A 22,688-nucleotide genomic window follows, 5' to 3' on the forward strand; every position below is an offset into this window, starting at 1 on the left:
GCAAAGGCCATGCGCCCCAAATCCAGATGCATGAGAAGAGAAGCTAAGAAGGGAGGGGAGACCTCCAGAAGAAACCGATAGAACTCCTGCCCATGAAAACTATTGTCAGAGAAATCAAAAACAGGTATGTGGTCGTAGCTGAGCAGAGGATTGCTGAGCTGAAGAAGATAGTCCTGGGTGGGCAGATGCTGGCTGAGTACAGCCTGAGCAGAAGTGGGGAAGGCCTGTGTCTCTCGACTACAAGGTAAGGAAGAAAAATTATTCTGTAGAAGCTTGTGTGTGCACGTGTGCATCGGAGGGAAGGAGTGTGTGTGTGTGTGTGTGTGTGTGTGTGCGTGCACGTGTGCATGTGCATACACCTGCTGAGGGCAGGAGGTATGTGTGTATCTGAGTGCGTGTGTGCACTACAGGATGTGTGTGTGTGTGTGTGAGCTGGTGTGCGCACATGTGTACATACTGAGGGAGGGTGGTGTTAGGTGTGAGCGTGCCGTGGAGGAAGGAGTTAGGTGAGAGCGTGTGTGTGGTGCTGGCGGGGAAGGCGCCTCGGGAGTGGGAGCAGGGCTCATGGAATGGACCCTGGCATGCTGCTCTGGGAGTGAGTCCTACTTGGCAGAGCAGCCTTCCAGCAGGTTTCACAACTGGTTTCAGTGGCCAGCATCGTGGTTTTTAACTTGATTTGACTGGCAACAGTTACATGTTCCCATTCTGGGATATCAGGGCCTGATACAGGGCTGCGCAGGGCCCTTCCGGGGTGGCCTGGTTCTCACTTCGGGGCTGGGGGGCCTCCTGGCTGATGGGGGTGAGCTCCCGTCTCTGTGTCTTCGCAGGCTTGCAGACAGATCTAGGATTCTGCCCTGGTTCCACACCTTCCATTTTGTCCTTTCTCTCCTTTCTTCTTTCTCTTTTCTCTCCTGCCTTCCTCCCTCCCTTCCTCCTGTTTTTCTTTCTTTTTGGTTTTTTAAGGATAAGGTCTCAATAAGTAGTGCTGGCTGCGCTTGCACTCACAGCAGTCCTCCTGGCTCCGCCTCCCGAGTTCGGGGATCACAGCAGTGCACCACCACGCCTGGCCACTCTGTCATCTTTTCATCATCCTCTCAGTGACTCTGCATAAAGTACCACTAAGGGAGATGGCCGAGGGTACACGGTGATGGTGCTGTGTCCTTCCTGTGCTCCACTCAGCCCTGGACCACCTCTTAGAGAACAGACGCTGCACTTGTTTCTGAACTAAGCAAACACTCCAGCAAAGTTTTCAGATCTCCCTAGAATGTTTAAGAATAAGCCTGCAGAGCCATCAAAGGAAAAGCTCTTCCCCATGAGTGACGTGCATTTTTCTTGAGGCAGGGTTGGGTCTGGAGAGCAGGCTCCCAGTGTCGATGGCACTGCAGGTGGCAGGCAGGGCATAACTGCACTTGGTAACCTGTGGCCAGTTTGCTGTCTGGAAAATGGAGATGCAAAACAGCACCAGCATGCAGAGAGAGTGAGGACTGTGAGTAGGGCCCACACCTACAGGACATGGGACCTCAGGGACACAGGGCCGGCCTTGTGATGCTTATCACAGTGCTGCTGGCCTGCTCTGTCTGCACCTCTGGCTGTCATGGGGCAGAGAGCACCAGCCTGCACGGCCACCTGCGTGGCACTGGACAGCCGCCTGAGTGACTGACAGCACCCACCTTGCCAGTTGCTTGTCTTAGGCCTCCTGGCTCACAGGGAGCTCCTGAATCACGGGACTCCCTGATTCCTGCTCCAGACCTCTCAGATTTCCCTGCCCGCTTGGAGCCACCCACAGTACCTCCCACGGCAAGCACAGGCTGCACCCCCTCCAGTCCCAGCTCTCACCCCACCCCTCGCTCACCGTGGTACAGCAGCCTCCGGCCTCAGCGCCTTTGCACACAGTGTTTCCTAGCTTTTTGACAGCTTGAGCCTCTGTCTCCTGTTTCTCTCTGGACAGGCCTCTGTTGACCATCTATTTATGCTCTTCTCGCCCGGACCATGTTTCTGTCTTACAGTCTGTTCCTCCTCTTCCCAGCCCTCACCACATGCAGCCATGAATGAACCTCTCCTTTATTAGCCTGCTCTCTGCTCCCCACATGACTGGTTGGGACCATACCTATTTTATTGCCAGAGTGTGTCCAGCATCCCAAGGAGTACCTGGCACAAAGTGGGAATCAATAATTTGAAGTCAGAGGAAACAGAATTAAAACCAAAACAAAGTATTGTTGCAGCTCAATTTTGGGGCTACTTAGGAAACTATCTTTCTGAAAGATGGAAATAAAATATTAGTTTTGCTAAGGAGAGACTGGTCTGGAGTGTATGGCTCAGCACGTGGGAGCAACACGACAAGTCCCACAAGTGGACTCAGCCCTCAGCTGGCCGTTGTACAAAGCTCAACCACATACCAAGTGTGTTGGGGCAAGTAGCCTGCTCTCCTCTGCGGCGGGAAGTAAGGACTGGGCAGAAGCTGGGCCAGGGGCTTGGAGAGCAGAGCAGCTGCCGAGAGGGAGAGAAGCAGGAGAGACGGAGGCTGGACATGGAGACTGTGGAGCCCCGGCTGGAGGAGAGTGGCAGGTCGCTCAGTGCAGGCCAGCTGTAGGTATTCCAGGAGGAGGTGCCGGGTGCCCAGGGACACAGTCGTACAGCGTGGGAGGTCACCCCAACTCCAAGCACGTGGCCATGCAGATCTGGCCTTGGAGCCAGCAGCAAGGCTCAGGAGCCCTGGCTAGCCCCCTTGGCACCTGGAAAGCCCACGGCTCCTTCCTTCCACCGGCCATGGGACCAACTGCATCCCACTCCTTCCCAATCGGATATTTCCAAGAGATCAGGCTCTGATTAGAGGATTGAATCGGGGGATTAGAAGGGCTGAAGGCACAAGAGCTCCTAAGCTGTGACAGAGGACAGCTCCAAGGCTGTTTACAAACAAAAGGAAGAGTCACACCTCACCCAGAAAGACAGAAATGGTCCCACCAGGGTCTACACGCACGTGCCCTCGTGCACCTGCATGCATGCCAGTAGGTATTGAAAGGAATTTCGAGGGAACATAGTGCACATTTATCAGAACACACAGAGAAAGCACACACATACAGGGCTTTGTAATGTGGATTACAGACAAATGCCTAAAAGTACATGTGAACACACGCGGTCTCCACATGCTATGGATTTAGTATGTATGGTTCCATGTATCAGAGCCGATCTGCCTACCTACATATAGGGTACATAGACATCCTATATGTGTAGGTGTAAGTGTGTGTATGTGCACACCCAGGCACACCTACAAAGGGCAAGTGTACGTACAGGGCTTGCACATGGACTTCACACTAAGGCCGTGTGTACGGACATACACACATGAAGGTCACCCTATGCTGCGTGCGCACGCTTCACAGCGGCATATCTAGTATTGGGGCTGTGAACATGGCTCTGCTGCAGCACGGCCTGTGTGTCTGTGTGTATTCTGACCTGGAATCCACCCAGAAAGGAAGATAAACCGGAAACCACTATTCCCCGGGCAGTTTTGCAGGATGGTGTGGCCAGTCCCCTCCCTCCTGCAGGGAGCACATGGGATTTACGAGAAGGTTGTAAACAATGAATCTCCCTCCTCAGCAGCCGCCCTCATGGATCGGCAGGTTCCCATGGAAGAGCAGGTGGTGGCGTCACTGGCAGAAGGAACAATGAGTTCCACATGGGACCTGCGACGAGACGGAAGCCTGTGTCTATAGTAGGAAGCAGCCCTTGGTCCAGAGCAGGACTTTCTGGGGCTAGTGACGGCACAGTCCTGGCCGCAAGTCCTTGGCAGCAAGGCGGGGGATCCCTCCTCTGCTGGCCTTCTCCGTGGCCCCAAGCTGACCTCCAGCACCACGGTTAGTAGCTCCCTGAGCTGTTTCCTACTGCATCCATCAACCAGCCTGTCCATGAGGGTCCCTGGTGAGACAATGATGTGGGCCTCTCAGCGGGGAGGTGGCTGCCACTCTTTCAGACTCACCACTATCAAGAAAACTGGTCCTGTGTTCCTAAGACAGAGTCTGGGCCATGCCATCTGTGGGTATGCTCAGAGGGGCCCACAGGACAGATGAGGCCAAATGGGAAGGGAAAGGCTTTGGGTGTTGTCCAGCCTGAATTTGCCTCTACCCCACTTATAACCTGTGGGTTATAACTTTATGACCTCCCACTTCTCCAGGCTACTAAAAAGTGCCTGTCCTGAGGACTGGTGGAAAAATTAAGCAGCATCAATACATTGAAAGTGATTTCTTCATACAGTTTAAAGTTCTATATGAATGATATCGTCTTTCCCAGAAAATAAAACTTAACAGGGAAATAAACAGCCTTGAAAACTAGAGATCAAAAACGTCACCCCCAGCTGGGTGTGGCAGCACATGCCTGTAATCTCAGCACTTGGGAGGCTGAGGCAGGAGGATTGCCATGAGTGTGAGGCCAGTCTGGGCAGTGTAGTGAGCTCAAGGCCAGCCTGCAATATGTCATAAGACCATATCTCAAAACAAAAACAAAAAAGCCAGCCCCAGTCCGTCCATCCTTCCTTTATCTGCCTAGAAGCTGCTGAGAAGGGGAATAGTGTGGCTCTACAGGTGACCGCCAGGTCTTATTCGGGGGGTGGGAGGGGAAAGATGGTATTTCATGGCAGAATCAGAGGCAGTAAAACAGCCTGATTACCAGGGATGTTTTTCTGCCTTTTAACATTTTTGATTTGGGCCATATCAGATGTGACAAAGCTCCCCTTCGGGCCACACACGCCCTCGTGAGCCTCCCATCAGAGCCTCCGTGAGGCCTCTGACTTTGGCCTTAGCCCTGAGAATTATTCGGCTAATTTGACATCAGCCAAGGTGAGGCGAGTGGAGGATGGCTGGGCGCTTGCCGCTGGGCCTGCTCCTGTGTCAGTGCTGCTGCTTCTACGTGAGGGTCAGGGTTGTCCTGTTGCGGAGCCCTTTGCAAAGACATTGAACATGCTTGCCCACAGTGTAGCTGGCCACCAGGCAGGAAAGGGCCCAGCACGGACCTTCAGGCCTGAGTGAATGAGCTGGGAAGGGCCTGCTCCAGCTGCAGCATTATCAACCAGTCAGTAGTTCAAGTCATTTGGTAGGGGACCATTTGTTACTGGGCAATAGGTGACTGGTATGTGGGACATTCCTCTCTCTGCCCAGAGTGAAAGGAAAAAAGAGGAGGAAGCGAACGGCCCAACCTGATGCTCCTGTGAGTCCTGTGTCTGCCTACTGCACACAGCCTGAAGCTTCAAGGGCCCTGGGGCTGCTGCCTGCTTCAGAAGGGGACTCTGAGAGGTACCTAGGAAACCTCACTGGGCTACAGCCTGAAGAGAAATGCTCCGCCTTAAAAATAAAAGAGTGGGCAGGGGGCTAAAGTTGTGAGGACAGAAGGCCTTGGGGCTAAGGCCCGACTCTGGCCTTGGCCTGGTTTGTACTTTTTCAGCACTGCTTAATTGGGAGGGCTCAGTAGGACAGACATCAGGCACACCCTCCTGCCTAGGTGGCTGTAGGGCTCCGAGAGCCCCGAGGGCATGAGGGCTACACACAGGAATCCCAGAGAACACATCAGTCCATGCAAAGAGTGAGGGCAGTGGGATCAAGGAAAGAGTTTAGCATGGGGGGGCATCCCTGGACCTGTTTTCTATCTGTATATCCAGAGGGTCTGGTTCAAAGATAGCTGCAATCCTCTAAGAGGTATTGTTGACCTGAGGCCTTTGAGTCTACCAGCAAGACCCTGTGGCCATGCCCTCCTCACCTTTGACCCTCCTCACCACTGACCTATGGCCAGGAGATCAGGGATGAACACCAAAAAGCCCTCCTTCTCACAGGTGCATGAGCCCTGGAAGTGGGGAGCAGACTCCCAAACTCTCTCAAAGCTGCCACATGGAGCAGCCAGCTCTACCGAGCACCTGTCATCTGTCAGCAGCACCATTAGTTGGGCTCTTGTATCAGTTTCCCGGGGCTGCTATAACCAAGTGCTACAAATTGGGTGGCTTGAAACAATACAAAATTTCTAAAAATTACAGGGTAGGGGGAGAGTGAATGCTTAGTGTGTGTGAGGCCCTAGTTCAATCCCCAGTATCAATAAGACAAGATAAGCAAACAAATCCAAACAACAGGATGTACTGTGTCACCGGAAGCCATGCGCCTCAAGCCAGGCGGACCCATGTTCCCTCTGAGACAGAGTGGAAGATTCTAGAAAGCCAGGCCACAAGGCCTTCTTCTCAAGGGTCTGTCCATATGAGTTCTCCTCTTTTCTTATATGGATGCAGTCATATCGGATTAAAAGCCCACCATTCCAGAAGGATCTACGCATCTTTACTTGTCTACACCTGCAGGGACTGTATCCCCATATTAGGTTACATTTACAAGTCCTAAGACTTCAACACATTTTACTGGAACACACAGTGCAACTCCCGATATACTGTAAAACAGTGTTGAACATTTCTCTATGACAAGCCTGATCTCAACATAATAGTAATCAAGGATTTATTCACCCCAGGGACAATTCTACAGATTTGACATATGTTAATGGACTAGCTCCCAGAGGGGACAGTCACCAACTGGAAGCCATGTATCATTATACAAAAGTCCCTGCAAAGGGGACACAAGGTGGCAGTTTGGGGACGGCCCACCGTAGAGGTCAAGGCCACATTTGGGTGTAGAGGGGTCTGCACTTGGCTACCTCTAGTTGTGCCTGCCACGCTTCCATGCCAGATGTCTTCAGGAGATGGCCCGTGGTCATCCTGGAGGCCAGGGCCGCACTGATCTCCTGCCCTCCCCCTCGGACAGGGATTTCACACCCAGGAAAATAATTTCCTGGTAAGGAGATTAGAAGGCATTGCTGCTCTCGGGAACAGGATGGGGCCGGGTGAGACAGGAGAGGAACAGCGGGAGGGGCCGGGGGGGCAGGCGGGGGCTCGGGAGGAAGTGTCACTGTCAATCAGGGCGCTGACCCATCTAATCCAGCCTCCCGGCTCTTCTGATCCCAGGGACAGATGCCGGGTAAAAAGGTGCAAACTCACAGGGCCCGGTCCTCCCTGCAGGCCTGCAATACGGGCTCCTCTGAGGAGAGCCAGCTTAATGTTGCCAAGAAATTAGCTGTGGAAAAGGTGCTCTGTTCAGCTCCTGTGCACCTCCGCTGTGCCTCACGTTCAAGCTACAGTCCCTAACGCTGGCGACAGCAAATTCTCTTCATTTGGGGTGGCCTGTATTTGGTGGGGTCTGCAATCAAAGACAGGGGCAAAAATTGGAGGGCTTTCCTGGGCCTCAGGGGCAAAGCGGCACCCAGACCTCGTGCCATCTCCAGCCTCACTGACTCGTTCAACAGGCAGCTCCCCAGGATCAGATGAGCGCATGGTCCTGAAGAGACATGGCAGGGAACTGTCCGGGATTACGCTCCTTCCATCCATCTGTCCATCTGTCTATCCACACAGCCGGGCCCTCAGGCAGGCCAGGCACCATGTCAGAAAGAAGCTTCACTTCTGTCCTCCTGTATGCTCCTCCTGCCAGTCCAGCAGGATGAAGTTGGCATTGCGGTTCTCTCCGTGAAGCCCTGCTCAGCTCCACTCCACACAACCAGTGAGTTCAGTTCTCAGGCCTCAGGGGATGCCAACAAAAACATGATCAGCCGGACTCACCCACTGACACTCAAAAGAGCCCGCCAAGAAGGCCAGAGGTACAGCCAGTGCCGCAGTGAGCACAGCTCCCGTCCAGCCCTTTCCTATCACAAGGGGAGACACCAACACTCTGGGGCGCTGTGTGACCGAGCACAGCAGCTCTGCGCATTGGGTGGATCAGATATATTCTTTTTTCTGGAGGGTGGGGGGATGACTAGGGATTGAACTCAAGCCCTTGTGCTTGCCAGGGAAGCACTTATTCTACTGAGCCATCTCCTCAGCCCCCAGATACATAGGATATTTTCACATTGTGACGGATTTATTGGGATGTCACTTGGCTGGGAGTCAAAGAAAGTGCACACTTACTGGGTTGAATTGTGTCTACTTCCTGAAGTATGTGCTTAACCTCTGGCCCTCGTGGAATTAGTGCACAGAGAAGAGACACTCCAGCGCATGCTCTCTGTCAGCCTCACGAAGAGGTCATGTGAGTACATAGGTGGTGGCCATCTCGGGGCCCGGAAGAGTCTGGATCAGATCCCGGCCATGCAGACTGGCTCTGGCACCCTGGCTGTGGACCTCCAGCCTCCAGAGCTGCGAGAAGCTAAGAGTCTGTTGTTTAAGTCCTGAGGCAACAGTGCTCTGTCACAGCAGCCTGAGATGACTAATGCATATCTCTCTCAGGATGTTGCGAGAGAACTAAACCAATTACCCATAAAGCGCTCTTGGAGCCAGCCTAGTGCGTGGCAAGCCGTGCGTGGACTTCCACTATGAGTGGCATTTGCTGAGGATGATGGCATGGTCCTGGACAAAACCGGAGTGTGTCTTTGCCTCTTTCTTCTATCTTCTGCTCCAGTTCTTTTTTTTTTTTTTAAGAATATTTAACTTTTCTTAAAAAAAAAATTAACCATGTAAGGAATAAAATAAAAGTATACATTATCTTAACAGCAAAACAGTCATTTCCATATCTATATTTTATATATTATATATATATTTATATATATGTATATATACACCTAGCACAGTGTGTATATTAAGTCACCAGTGGGGACCACAGTGAGGACATGGTGATGGCCAAAGCTGTGGGCCCCAGGGATGTAGTGGTCCTGGGTTAATTCCAGGACTCCAGCATGCAAATCCCTGGCCCGCTCCTGGGGTTCACCTTCAGCTCTGCACCTGCTGCTACACAGGTTTCTATAGGGGCAGGCAGGGAAGGGAGGACACAAAGGTACAGAAGTTCTCCACAGGCCCCGTCCTGATGCCCTCGGGTCCTACAAGTCGTAGGAGATGCGCAGCTCAACACCGGACCACAGAGGGGCCAGGAGTCCTCCCCACACAGTATAGGGATGGTCCTGACCACTCTGCCTCCCCCTTCAGGCCCTGCCCTGATGGGTGGGCCTGCTGTTTAGGGAACTGAGTGATAGCACTACCCCACCTCCCTCAGCAGTCCCTTCTGAAACTATCTCCAGCACTCAGGGACAGAAACAGAAAAGTCAAGTTATTTACAACAGCAAAGATGCACATACAATACATACATATTTATAGGAGTCCAAGTGACCAAGAGGGGAGACACCCAGAGTGACCTGGGGTCCTGAGGAGCCGGGGAGGAAGAAAGTGCATTTACACTGAAGCCTCCTCCTTTCACCAGCATGTAGGGCACTGTGCACACAGGTGCACATGCTGTGTTCTGCTCCAGTTCTGTGGAGACTTCTTACACACACACACACACACACACACACACACGCACACCCCAACACTTAGCCTTCAGCACATTTGCTCTTCACCTCTGCTCCCCAAGTGCTTGTGGTGGGGGAGGCACCCACATAGAAGCAGCTCTTATGAGTGAGATTGCGCTGATGGGACTGGCAGAGCCCGTGGAGGGCCCTCGCTGGAGGAGGTGGCACTTGACCTATGCCATGAAGACAAGTAGGATTTCCTGAGGCAAACAGTGGCAAAGGCCCCTCCAGGCAGAGGGAATGGGTGGGCAAAGAAAGGCAGGAACTCAGTGCGCAGGGGTCCCTAAGCCCACCAAGAGTCCGAGCAGTGTCCTAGCAGGTGGCAGGTCCTAATCCTGTAGATAGCCTCACTGCCCTGAGCCACCATGCACAACTTGACTGCTCCTTCTCAGCTCACTAAGTTAACAAAGATGTGACATCAGGGTTTGGAGGCCCTTGTGACAGCTTATGTCTCCCCCAGGCTCCTTGTAACCCAGAGGAGGTATTTGAGGCCGTCTCCCGTGGGGTGTCTCTAAGCCATCTGCTCTCTCCTCTGGGTGGCCCACGGCTCTGGGCATCAATGTGCCAGCTAGCAGATTCCTGGGAGCCATTTACAGTGGACTCCCCACAAAATGGCCAGGAGAGAGCCCAGAGAGAGGCTCTCAGGTGGACGTAGGAAGGGAAGAACAGACCTTCCTGGGAGACCCCCTTCTCCCCCGGCCTCACTTCCTCTCCCCTGGTTGCAAGGTAGGTACAGCTGGCTATGCCCATGGAAGCCGAGTCAGAACAGCTGCCTGCCCAAGGCTACTGTAGGCTTGGTGCTTAGGGTCCTGAGCCCAGTCATGACCCTCAGTCAAGTGAGTGGATGGGTGAATTATAGCCTAAGCAGGCTCCTGTCTGGCCAAGAGAAGGAAGGGGCCAGTGAATAACGGGTCTGCTAGGGTGAGGCACTGGGATCAGCACCTTGCAGAAAAAATCTAGAGGCAAGATACTCGGCCCCAAAGGGGATGACCATGCTAAGGCCTCCAAAACCCTTCATGTTCAGGGCAGGAGGCCACCAGGGGCCACTCAAGCTCAGTGTGAAATGGCATTGGGGTGACACAGTGACCTCCAGGTGCAGCAGAAGGTTGAAACAGACCTAAGTGAATTCCTGTATCCTGCCTAGCTCTGCCACCTGACAGTTACTTCCTTAGTGAAGGCTTTGGCCTCCCAAGACCTCCTCCTTTATGAACTAGTGATACACACCCTCTTAGGGAGTTCCTAGGGTTTTGCGTACGGCTATGGATGTAAAACGTCTAGCGAGTGTCTGGCCTCCTGCAGGGTGTCAGATCTCCCCTCTACCTGTCTCTACTGTTGCATTACCCTCTTCTATGAGTGGCTGCAGCCTGGGGCTAGGACTTGCCAGCGCCTGGAGGGCACCAAGAGAGGTTCCCAGCTGGGGCTGGAAATGGTTTCCTACCTTCCCTTGCAGAGTGATGCAACCGCATAACCAAGAACTGGCCAAGAGGAAATGCCACGAGGCAGCTATGGGAACTTACATCTAGATGGTATTTACCCCTTCCTCTCATCCCTTCCTTTCTCCAGAATATGAGAATGCGGGGATGATGGGGGAAAAGGCGTTGACTCAGTTACTTGTCTCTCACTGCTGGGACAAAATACCCAACAAAATTAAGGAAAGAAAGATTTATTTAGCTCACAGTTTGTGGAGGTTTCAGTCCATACTTGGCTGGCTCCAGGGCAGAGTAGCACATGGCAGAAGACAGCCATTCATGGTGGCAGAAGACAGCAAGAGCAGAAGGGAGGAACAGCAGCAGAGAGCAAGCCCCCTCCCTCCCTTATGCTGCGTTCAGGCTGGCTGCCCCAGGGCAGGCGTAGCACTCACACCCAGAATCCCAACACTGGATCACGAATTAATCACAAACTCTAGAAGCCACCCCATGACTTCACGAGGCTCTGGGAGGCACCTAGACACAAACCAGGGCAGGTGTGTCGGCAGGAGGTTTCCTTGGGAGTGGAGGCCACATGTGGTTCAGCTACAAGCTAGAAGGAATCTGGACACCACGGATCGCATGGAGCCCTGGATCACCTCATGTGGACTTCTGTGTGACAGAGAACTCAAGTTCTATTTTGCCCAACCATTGTTACTTTGGTCTCTTTTACTTGTAACCAAGACTTCTAAGTACCTGGCTGACGATTGCATTCCAAGCACAAGGAGTGTGAAGTGGGCCACCAAGCTCTTGCTTCTGTGCACAAGTATGGGGTTATGCCTTGCACACCTTGCTGGTGACCCTCATAAAACCCCAATGAGCCTCAGGTAAGTGAGGGTACCCATGGCCATTTGTGTCCCCATGGATGCACATGCCTGTGTGCTGGCACGTGTGCACCATGCATCCTGTGCACCTGCACCAATTCATTATCATGTGTGGGCACTCATGTGTTCATGTGTGTCACGGGCATCCGTGCTTATGTGAGCAGGTGTGTCTTTGAGCCTCTCAGGGACCCATCTGCCTGAACTCAACAGAGCTTCTCTCCTACCCGGAGACTGAATGTGCTCCTGGCTGCTTTCCGGAGCTCTGCAATGAACTGACCCTCTTACCCGTGTTATGGGGAGGAAGCTGCTGGCCTCTCCCCGCCCCCGTGTGCCTTTTGTTGGCCTCTCCGAGCTCGTGCTATTCACTGTCCTCTGTGAGCGTCAGGCTTGGGCCACATGTGTGCTCAGTGAAGACCAGTGTTGAACAGGGACAACAATTAGCAGTTCATGGATTAAGGTCATGTTTATACTTCCGCTGTCAACAGCGGTCATCATTTATTTGAAGTGAGGCCCTCTTACTTACTGGGCATCGCAGCCATGAACAAGAGCATGTTGAAGGCTTAATGATTTTTGCATGGCAGGGCCTGAAAGTGCAGAGGGCTGCAGCCCCCTGTGCAGCCAGGAAAAGGGTCATCCTCTGGGGACTGCTGGCTTTGCATCACAGCAAAGGAAGCGCAGCTGTGAGGTAGGAGAAAGGACAACACAGGAGCACCTGGTGGCCTCACATGAGCTCCAGCTTCTCGGCCCAGACAAATGACCTCCCAGGATACCAGGGGAATTTGCAGCTGTGAACTCAGACCCTCTGTCAGGAATCATGGCGAAATCATCAGGAGTTAAGAACTGGATACACAACCAAATTTGTCATCCCCCAAACAGGAAGCAAATCCATTTTTAGCAACTACAGCTGGTGGGAGGCAGCATGGTTTTGAGGAAGAAAAACAAGATTTCGAATTAGAAAGAGCTGTGACAAAATCTTTCAGGCTGTGGGACCTTGTACACGTCCTTGACCCTCACTTTCCTAATCCGTGAAATGGGATAGTAACACGTAACACACAGGCTGATGCTGAGGCTCACGTGAGACAATGATGTTTGTCACTTTCCCAAAGAACCAAATAAATATGACTTCTTTCTCTTTCTTCTTCCTCTGCGAGATAGCTACATTCCTTACTGGAATGGAAAGATTCTGAAAGGAGTATGTTGCTCCTGAGAGAAGACTCTGACAAGCTCCTCTGCCTCTCTTAGGTGCCGTCTGAGAGTCAGAGGTCAGAGGAAGTGCTCAGCAGAAGGTGTGTTGACTCTGGATGAACCTTCGCCAGAGTTTCTTACACTGAAGGCACCGGCTTGACTGTGGCTCCTCCAGGCTAGCGGAGGAAGTGCTGGGAGGGGAACAGGCCACTGGACTTTCACCTAGTTAAACAATTGTCAAAGAGGACCGGCTGCTGGCCTCATATCCACCTGGCAGAGACCTGCAGAGTGCTGCTATGGAGCTCTGAGACTGTCACCTCTTCCTGTCATGGGGTGTTATTATGAACACATTCAATAGACTCAGAAAATATGGGTATTCAGGTGACAAGCAGCCCGAAGCAGGCACAGACATCACTAGGCTTTGCCTAATCCTCACCACCTCTCCTGCAGCCAGGGGCAGTTTGATCATCTTCAGTGACATTTGAGGAAGTTAGGCTTAGATAGGACAAGTGACATCCCCAAGGCCATGTGGCTGGGAGAGAGTAGAACCAGAACTCAACTGAGTTCCAGCCGAGCCTTTCCTTGAATAGCAGGTGCTTCGAGACTCCAGCCCCCGAGGGCAAGGCAGGAGGGCATGTCTCCAAGGGACTCATTCCTGCATTCAACCTAGATGCCACACACCCAGCCCAAGCCTGGCTTGTCCCAGGTCCTGTTGATATCATGGGAACAGAAGGCCAGGGAAGCGTGGCCCTACTGTTGGAGAGAGGCAGGCACTGCAGGAAACTGAAATTTAAAAATACGTAAGAGAGAAACCTTAGGTAGTTTTAGAAAATGATGATGTAGTCAAAATATATCACTGTTCTAAGCTCTATGTATCTTTCTTTCCTAATTTAATTTTTCTGACCATCCTATGAGCTGGGTGCTGGCACTATTCTTCCTTTATAATGGGGGAAACTGAGGCACAGGGAACTTGAGTGCCAAGTCACATGGCTCCCACTCCGACGTGCTGTCTGTCTTCAGAGATCAGGCAGCGGCCCGCCCAATGCTCCGAAGAAGACTACCTGGGGTGGGGGTGAGTGGAGGTTGGAGGAACCCTGGGCCCTGGGAGGCTAGAGGGGATGGAAGCCACCCAGTCAGGAGTGGGAAATCGGCTGTATGGGTTGAGGAGCAGAAAGACCCCCGGAGTGACTGACTAGACCTGAGGGAATCAGGAAGTGGTCAGGGCCGAGGGTGGAGTCAGGGGTTTAGGGGCTCTACAGCCTTGGAGTTGGAACTCGTTTCCCTTTTGTGAGGAGAAGCATAAGCTGGAGCGTGTGTAGAGGAGTGGTGACGAGTGAGGGGTGTGCCTTCCCCTGAGTCCAGGCCTCACAACATGAGACCCGCGGCCTATAACCGGAGAGCCAGGACTGGACGCCCCTGCACCAGCCCTGAAGCTGCTCCCGGGCCTTTCTCCACCTCCTCACTGCTTGCAGAGCCTCACAACCCCATCCAGGCCCACACGGGATCCAAGACTGAGGCTTGGTCTGGTCCTCAGGGAGCTCTGTGCATGGGGCAAGTCCCCAAGGCTGAGTGGGGACCTGGAGGACACAGCAGTGTCAGTCCACAAAGTCAGGGGCTCAAGTGGAGACTCATCCTCTGGAAGAGCTGAAGCCACCACATGGGATTCCCAGGAGGAAATGTGACAAGAGTGCTTGGATTAAAGAACCACTCAGAAGGGTCAGGGAGGAGGTGGATCTGGAGAGGAGGACAGCAGGGCATAGCAAGCTGGGAGGAAGGCAAGCCAGGGAAGTGGGAGGAGGTTCAGGGAGGCAGGAGGCTGGGGGTAGCCGGAGGAGCAGGAGCTGGAGAGTGAGGAGGAGTGGGAGAAGGAGAGCTGGGGAGGAGGAGGCCCAGAAGGAAAGGGAGGAGGAAGGAGAGGACCAGCAGCAAAGGTGAGCCAAGGCTCACCTCACAAAGGAAGAGCTGTTGGTGGGATCTTTGATACAGCTTCAGTTGTTGAAAGATGGCTCTAGATTCTTGTCACCTATTTGTGTGAATTCACACTTCCTGTTCATGGGGCAGACTGGAAGAACTCATCATTAAAAACACCTGACTGAGGGCTGGAGAGATAGTTCAACGCTCTAAGTGCCTGCCTGGCAAACACAAGGACCTGGGTTCAATCTCCAGTACCACATGCCACGTTGGCCCTTCTCATGGGCATGCTGAGCTGGCCACCAAGACCGGGCATTGTGGCGCATACTGTAATCCCAGTGCTGGGGAGGCTGAGACAAGAGGATCACTATGAGTCCAAGCTGTGTAGTGAGACCCTGTACCAAATACATATAAGTACATAAATAAATATTAAAACAACAACAACAAAACCCCACCTGATTAACCAGCTTTTGGAAATGAGCCGTGTTGAGGCAAGGTGTCTCCACGGGGAGACACCGGGTGCCAGGTATGTGGGACCTCACGATAGTACTTTTGCAACTGTTTGTGAGTCAGTAATTATTTTGAAATAAAGTTAAAAACAAACCAAAAAACTTCTTGCTCTGGAACTGCATGCAACCAGCTGATACAAAAGCAAGTTTTGTTCAGGGAAGCAGCTGTTTCTCATTTAATAATTTTTAAAAAGATTCTTTTGAAGGCTTATACAAATTTGTGATTTATTATGCTCCCTATACATTTCATTTTCATTTACTTAGCATAATTTTATAAAGCAGAGCAAGATGTCCCTCCCCTTTGTGCCCTTGGTGTGTCCTCTTTATACTAAAGCACTGAGTAAATTGCTAATTTCTGCGTGCACTCCAGCTCGGCAGAAGACAGCAGCTGCTTGGCGCTGCGTGCGGTAGGCTTTGAGGAGGGTGGGAGAGCAGGTAAGCTGGGGCAGAGGAGTCCTGCCGTCGACAGCTCAGGAGGCATGCCCTGAGGTGGGTCCCAGATCTGATAGATTCTGGGTGCTCTGAGTGGGGCAGTGCGGTGGCCAAAGACAGGTCTCAGCGCACACAGGATGCCCCTCCTACCTTGAGGGCTTTCCTGTGCCTTTCTCTCACTTTCAGTATCCCAGGTCTGGGGCCTGGCGCAGAAGCTAGCTATGGCTGCCTAGAGACGAATCCCCATTTCTGGTTCTCACTGGTGCCCACCCTGTCCAGCTGGCTGCCAGCAGGCACACTGAGCAGTGTTTTCCCTGGGGGACACTAGTCTGGGGCCAGGTAGTGCTGCTCCACCCCACTCTCCTGCATGCATGGCTTGAGCAGGCCAATCTCTGGTTTGGAAGCTCAGGGGACCCTGACAGGGACCCTTGCCAGGCTGGCCTGTGTGCTCAGTGGACAGCAAGGACTTGTCTGTCTGATGAGTCCCCAAGCTTCACCCCAGCCCGGGTCTGAATGGAAACATTATCACAATTTAATTACCTTTCACAAATGCAGCCTGAGAAACCCCACTCCTTGACTAGAATGCCAACTTCAAGTGGAGCCAGGGATGAGCGGAAGCTATGCTCCCCAGGGGCCAGGGGCCAGCCCCAGGAGCTGCGTACCCTTTAATGAAGTTTCCAAGTGACCCAAGGGCCTGGCCTGTGTGGGGGCTGCCCTCCCCCAAAGCCCTGGACAGCAAGCTCCAGAGCCAGGCAGGCACACAGGTTTTGTTTAGAACATCCTGAGGGTGGGTTTTTTCTCCTTTCTTTCTTCTTCTTTTTTTTTTTTTTTTTTAATAAAATGGGTGATAAAGGGTCCTGCCAGGAGCCATTGTCTTCCAAAGTCTAAAGTGTTTGAAATTAATTTATCCGCTTAGGACGGTGTATAAATTTCTCATTACGAGCGTCAGTGATGAACAAGAAACCATTCCAAGAGATGTCTCGGGCCCTTGCCAAGCCCCGGGCCCTAGGTCCCTCGCAGAGCCGGTGCCCGCGACAAAGGGCTTCACACAGTCAGGAGTGTTAACTATGCATGCTTTGGCGTTGCCCGGGCTCAGCCAAATGCCCTGTGAGAATGACACGTCCACACCCGGCTTTATTATTCCACACAGATGCCGGCTTGTTGTATGTTTCCAGCTTTCAGAGCATAATGTGGGGTGCCAGGGGGTTTTGTTGTTGTTGTTGGACATGTGCTTTTCACTTTACCCCTCCCTCGCCCCTTCTTTGAGTGACCCATCCCTGTTTATACCCCAAAAGGCTGGGGCAAGGGGAAATGGGGAACAAGACCAGGAGATTCTTGGGAAGACTAGGGCTGGGGGGAATGGACCTAAATGAGTTGAGTCTCTTTGAGGTGTGTGTGTGTGTGTTGAGGGGAAAGAAGAGAGGAAGGGGAAGAGGAGGAGATTTAGTCCTGGGAAAAAATGGCACCCCCGGCCCTCATTGGACCCAAATGTCAGCTACCAGGAGTGGGCAGCAGGCAGAAATCTCCTTGCTTCTGCTACCCTGGAGTCCTAGTCCCCAGCCCCACCTCCCAGGCTGTACAGCAGACTAGGTTTTGGAGAGAGAGGCCCATAGGGACTTTCTACCATGTGTCATCCTTTAATTCCCAAAAATAAATGGAAACCCAAGACTATAAGGGTTGAAGAGGGGACAGGATTGGGCCTGGACCATGAGCCCTGGGTGGTGCTGCTTGCTCAGCCTCTCGCCCGCCCTCTTGTCCCAGGAGTCTGCGCAGCAATCCTGCTCTGCTTCCATAGCCCACCCAGCAGCTTGGGAGGGCATCCGTGCCCCCTGCCTGCTCTGCTCTGGCTGGTCTGTGAGTTCATCATACCCAGTGCTCACAGCCCAGGAGCCCCTGCAGGACTCCTGCTAAGATAGCAAGTCCAGAAAGAATCAGAGGCAGCCCCCAGGAGTTTGTGGGGTGCCCACGGGTGCCAACCATGGCTTTTCCAGGGGTTGCTAGAGTAAAGACAGATCTGAGAACTTACGGGTTATGCACTAGGACTGGCCTGGGATCCAGGAGACCCCACCTGAGTCATACCTTCGTCACCATCTCCGGATGGGATCCGAGTGTAGCTCTGCCACTCTGCCCCTGTTTGAACAGGAAGGCCTGGGCCCAGCCATCAGCATGTAGCCTTCAGCTTTGGTCTTCAGGATGAGAGATGGAGACCTCTTGGCTGTAGACATTGCCAATGCTGAGTGCAGGCTCCTCAGCTCAGGCCCATTGGGGTGACCCTTGGGGGGCAGGGTGAGGAGTCCTTGCAGTGTGGCCTAAGATATACCTAGTCTCTTTCTGGGCACAGAACCCTCTTTCTCGAGGTTCCTGGCCAGAGGGCTGGATATACTCAGACCCAGAAACCACTTTGCAGAGCAGCCAATCTTGGTTGGCACACTCATGCCCAGCCTCTGTGCCCAGCCGCCAAGGGCAGGGCCCCTCCAGAGTGGCTGATCGGGATGCCTGGCAAGTCACCGGCCCTGGGCCATGGGCCAACCTGCAGCCCCTGTGGAGGCAGCCTCATTAAAGGCCTCATGGTCCAGTGGGCAGGGCATCAGACTGGACATCTGGAGGCTTGGGGCCGGGTCCAGCTTGCTGCTGCTTTGCTGGGTGACCTTAAGCAGATTACTTGGCCTCTCAGTGCCCCATCTGCCCCCTGCCTCCTCCCTGTCTGGCAAGGCTTCCTGGAAGGAATATTAATGGGGTGGCTCAGTCTTAGCCATCCCAGCCTTGCTGGAATGGACAGAGCCACATAGGAAGCTATTCTTTGTTTTTCCCCCTTTATTTATTTACCCATAATTTATTGATAAACAAATAGCAAAGAGACAGTTTCAAATCAAATTGGTAGGACAGTTTCAATAATTAACACGTTGCATACCTTCTCCCTAGTGGTTAATTGCTGGCGGGCATGATATCCTAACACCATTAAAACAAATCACTCTATTCACTAAGAGAATGTAACGATGTATCTATCCTAACCACTTTGAATACACAGATACAAATTGGATAGGAAGCTATTCTTCAGAAACCCTTTCTCAAGGATCTTCCTGGGGCTACTGTGTCCTGGCCTGAGCCTCAGTGCTGTCCAGGGTCCCTGGGAGGAGGCTGCAGCATCTCAGAGCAGGAAGGCCTGTTATGCAGCTTCTGGGAGTTCTTCCTCCCTAGTAGAGAAACAGTCAAGGACATACAGTCAGGCAGCGGAACTGCTGGGATGTGTCTATGTAGGCACTGTCTGGGCCCTTCCGCTTCTCTCCTGAGCTGTTCACTCCAGCTTCTCTTTCCAGACATGGGTCTCACGGTGGTGGGTGCCTTTGGCAGGCATGTCTAAGCCTGTCTATGTCTGGGATGGTGGCTTCCTGTCCCCCAAGTGATCAAACCTCTGCCAGCATCCCAACGTCTCAGACGACATCTCGGTATGTCTGCTGGGTGAACTGATCACTCTTTGTCGCTGCATCCGGATCCTCTGTGTGATGTTCCCTCTGTACTGGCCCTGGGGTAGTGACTGGGTCTCTCTTCCTATGTCCTGCAGCAAGCTGACCCACTCCCACCAGAAAGCTGTCACCCCCAGGCCACAAGGCTTCAAGGGGCAAGGCCTGGTTGAAGAGAGAGTGCCCTTAAGGGTATGCTCTTGGGAACTATCTCTCATCCCTGGTCCCCCCCCCCCCCGCTTTACTTCCCAGTGCCATGAGGTGGACTCATGCAATCTCTGAACAAACCCTCCCTCCTTTCAGCTATGTTGCTCAAGTATCTTGTCACAGCAAGAGAAAGCTGACTAACAACCCAGCGCAGGTGTGGTGAGAGAATTTCTGTCTTCTCTGCTGCCCAAAAAGCCCCAGAGAGGCATGGACCCCAGGTTCTTCCCATCATAGCTGTCACCATAGCTGCAGGACCTGGTAGAAAGAAGGTGAAATTGGTGGTGGGGATGGATGAAGGCCTTGCACACAAATCGGGAGCGATCACAGGTGTGTGCCTGGGCTTTCGGTCAGAGTGAGAGTGGAGAGGGTTGACTGCACACTGGCATTGCATGACTGAGGCTACCAGGTCAGATTCACTTGTCATTGTGTCCATTTCCTCCTGGGTGGCAAAAGTGGCAGTCTTCAGCCTCTAGACGCTTGGGGATGGCCTCATTTTCCTGGGCTGCACCTCAGCTTTCTAATCCCCTTCCCCTTCCCCCCTGGAAACTCATGCTGTGCCTTAGTCATGTTCCTGTGCGCAGAGGCCCTGACTCTGAGATCAACCTTGTTTCCCTTTGTTGGACTTGGATCATTGACTCTTGTGTCTCTTTGCCTCCCAGCATGCTCTGCAATCTCCTGCTGCCTCGCTCTGAAGGCTCTGCCGTAGTGCAGGATAGGGCAGTGGGATGAGGGGTTTCTTGAGTTTGCAGACTGAATAGTCTACTAGGAACTTCTGGCTGATTGCATAACACAGACTCAGCCCCTCAACTATCAGAAAAGAAGGAACAAATAGCTTGCTTCACAGACTAGAGATGAGGCCTGATGGAATGAGCAGCTGCCCTAGCAGGGAGCTGGTACATAGCTAATACTTAGAAATGGTGATCCTTCCAGTCCTTCAAGCACCTTGGTAATCTGGGCAGGACAAGGTGAGAATTATGTTCTCTGGTACAGGAGTCAAACCACAATCTTCCAGCCACTGGCGACCAGGGCTCGTGACTCAGCAGTGTGGCATTTCCAGGACTGCATTCTTTATGGATGGGGCCACTGAGGATGCTTGAATGAAGCCAGTGGGGCTTCTTTGGGTCCTGAGAGTGTTGCCAAGACGGTGTTGTGGCACTGCCAAACAGAAGTGCTCCTTTTGAGAGGCCAGGGTCACCAGCATCATCATCACGAGGATTGACCTGGGTGAAAACAGCTGCCCCTTCGACCTGCCCCACCTGAGCGCAAGGCTATGCTCAGCCCCAGGCCATGCTGGCCCCACAGAGCTCCCCAGAAAGTCTGGCTCCCCCACTCTCCTCCAGGGCACCACCATGGGCACATCAAGTCACGGCACGTTCACCTTATTTGCCAATCTGTTGACTGTGCCCCCTCTGGCCTTCAAGTCCTATTCACTGGGCAGTAAACACGTTACCTAGCAACAGAGTGTCAATATCAACAAAGGCTCAGATGAAGTTGTTAATCTGGGCAAGACTGACAGCGGGACCAAAGCTCTCGTGTGCCGCTCCTCCATGCATTGTGTGACACTCAGACTTGCCCACGAGGATATCGATGCTCAGAAGACCCCGTATCTCCCTCTACTATGAAAATTAAATGAAGTGTGTGTTGCAGTCAGGGAAAAGGCCCCAGAACTGGCCCTCCTGGGATCATGCAAGTCTTTTCTCCTTTCTCCCCCGGTGCTGGAGCCCATCGGGTAGCGTGCTTTCCCTGAAGGTAGTGGCCACTGCTAATTTCCAAGAACAATGTGGTCCACTCTAAGGCCAAGCTTGAGCACTGGAGGAAACATGCCTGTTACTTATTCTGTTTGGGGGATCTCAGGTGGGGTGAGGAGGGCACAGCTGGTTCTGGGACTCAGCTCTGTGCTAGGCTGAGGCAGCAGATGGACACTGTGGACCCAACTGACCACGTGGTAGGTGCTAAGTGGTGGGGGTTGGGCCCTGTCCCCTGGAGCTCGGATTGCAGTGGAGACAGGCAATCAATGACTAAAGAAATGTATTCAGAATCTGATGCTATGCAGACGTGTGCAGTCACGGTGGTGCGAAACAAGGGAACAGCAAACACAAGGTCCTGAGGGTGCCTAGAGTATGTTCCGTATCTTTCAAAGAAGCCAAAGTTTCTGAGATGGAATATGGGATGGAGTTAGGGAGGAAGGAGTAGGAAGGGACTTGGAGCCAGATCATATAGGACCAGAAGGCTGCAGCCCGGGTTTCCCAGGAGTTTGTTTTAAGGGAAGGGGCAAACCAGTGGGAGACTTCCCCAGCAGTACTCAATCTGATGTCACAGTGGTGGCTGCTGGAAGGAAAGGAAAGAGCCTGGGTAGGGGCAGGAGAACCAGTTAGGGGCCCCAGCACAGGCCAGGCAGGAGGAACTGGATGGTAGCAGTTGAGTCACATCCTCAGGCGGCCCCATCCTCCCACGGTGCAGGAGCAGTGTGGGTATGAAGGGAGCCCAGTCTGGGTGGAGCTGTGGATTGGAAGCTCCAAGTTGGGGCCCAGGGCTGAGCTTCAGGCCTCTGCTCCCTTAGGAGAACATCTCCCCTCTTAGGTCCCCTGTTCCTTCTGCACTAGCAGCCTCCTCTTGGCCCTGTCTATCCTTCAACAACGCTGGTGGTAGGAAGATCTTGGGCTTGGAGTTGGGCAGAACGGGGTGACTACATTGGCCCCTCCGACCCAACTACCTTCCGAACACAAGAGACATGTGGGACATCTTGAGTTGGAACCAGCACTGGCAGCTATTTCCACTGGTTCCTGTTCAGTGTTTGATGGTTCGTTCAGCATCTTCTTTTAGTGTCAGGCACAGGGATGAGTAAGCCCCAGATGTTCTCCGTGGGGGAGAACAAAGGCTCATCAGGAGCAATCACAATCAGGACAGGGCGTCTGAGCAGGAGCCTTGCACCACAGCTCCTCCCTGGCGCCAGGGCACCCAGTAGAAGCGAGGGGTCCTACAGGGAGCTTCCAGGTGGCACACAAGGAACACGGCGAGGGCTCCCAGACTCAAGGTCCTCGAGCCTCTGCCCTATGTGGTGACCCCAGGCACGTCTGCTCTCCTCTTGGTCTGTTTCCTCACGTGGAGAACCGTGAGATTGGACTGGATGGTCCCTCTGTTTCCCTCTGGGCCCTGGTCTGCAGGCCAAATGCCTTGCCAAGGCTCTGGGGTAGAAGCTTGGGCTCCCTGTGGCCTTATTTCAGCCTTCTAATGTGAGCCACATTTCAGGGTGAGCTTCTAGGGCACCTCCCACAAATCACATTCCAGGAGCCTGAGGAGCTGGGGTGCGCTGGCCCCCCGATGGAGTGCTAACCTGCATAGGCTTCAAGCGCT

Source organism: Octodon degus, unplaced genomic scaffold (genome assembly GCF_000260255.1).
Source record: "Octodon degus isolate 3935 unplaced genomic scaffold, OctDeg1.0 scaffold00014, whole genome shotgun sequence".
In the NCBI taxonomy this organism is placed as follows: Eukaryota; Metazoa; Chordata; class Mammalia; order Rodentia; family Octodontidae; genus Octodon; species Octodon degus.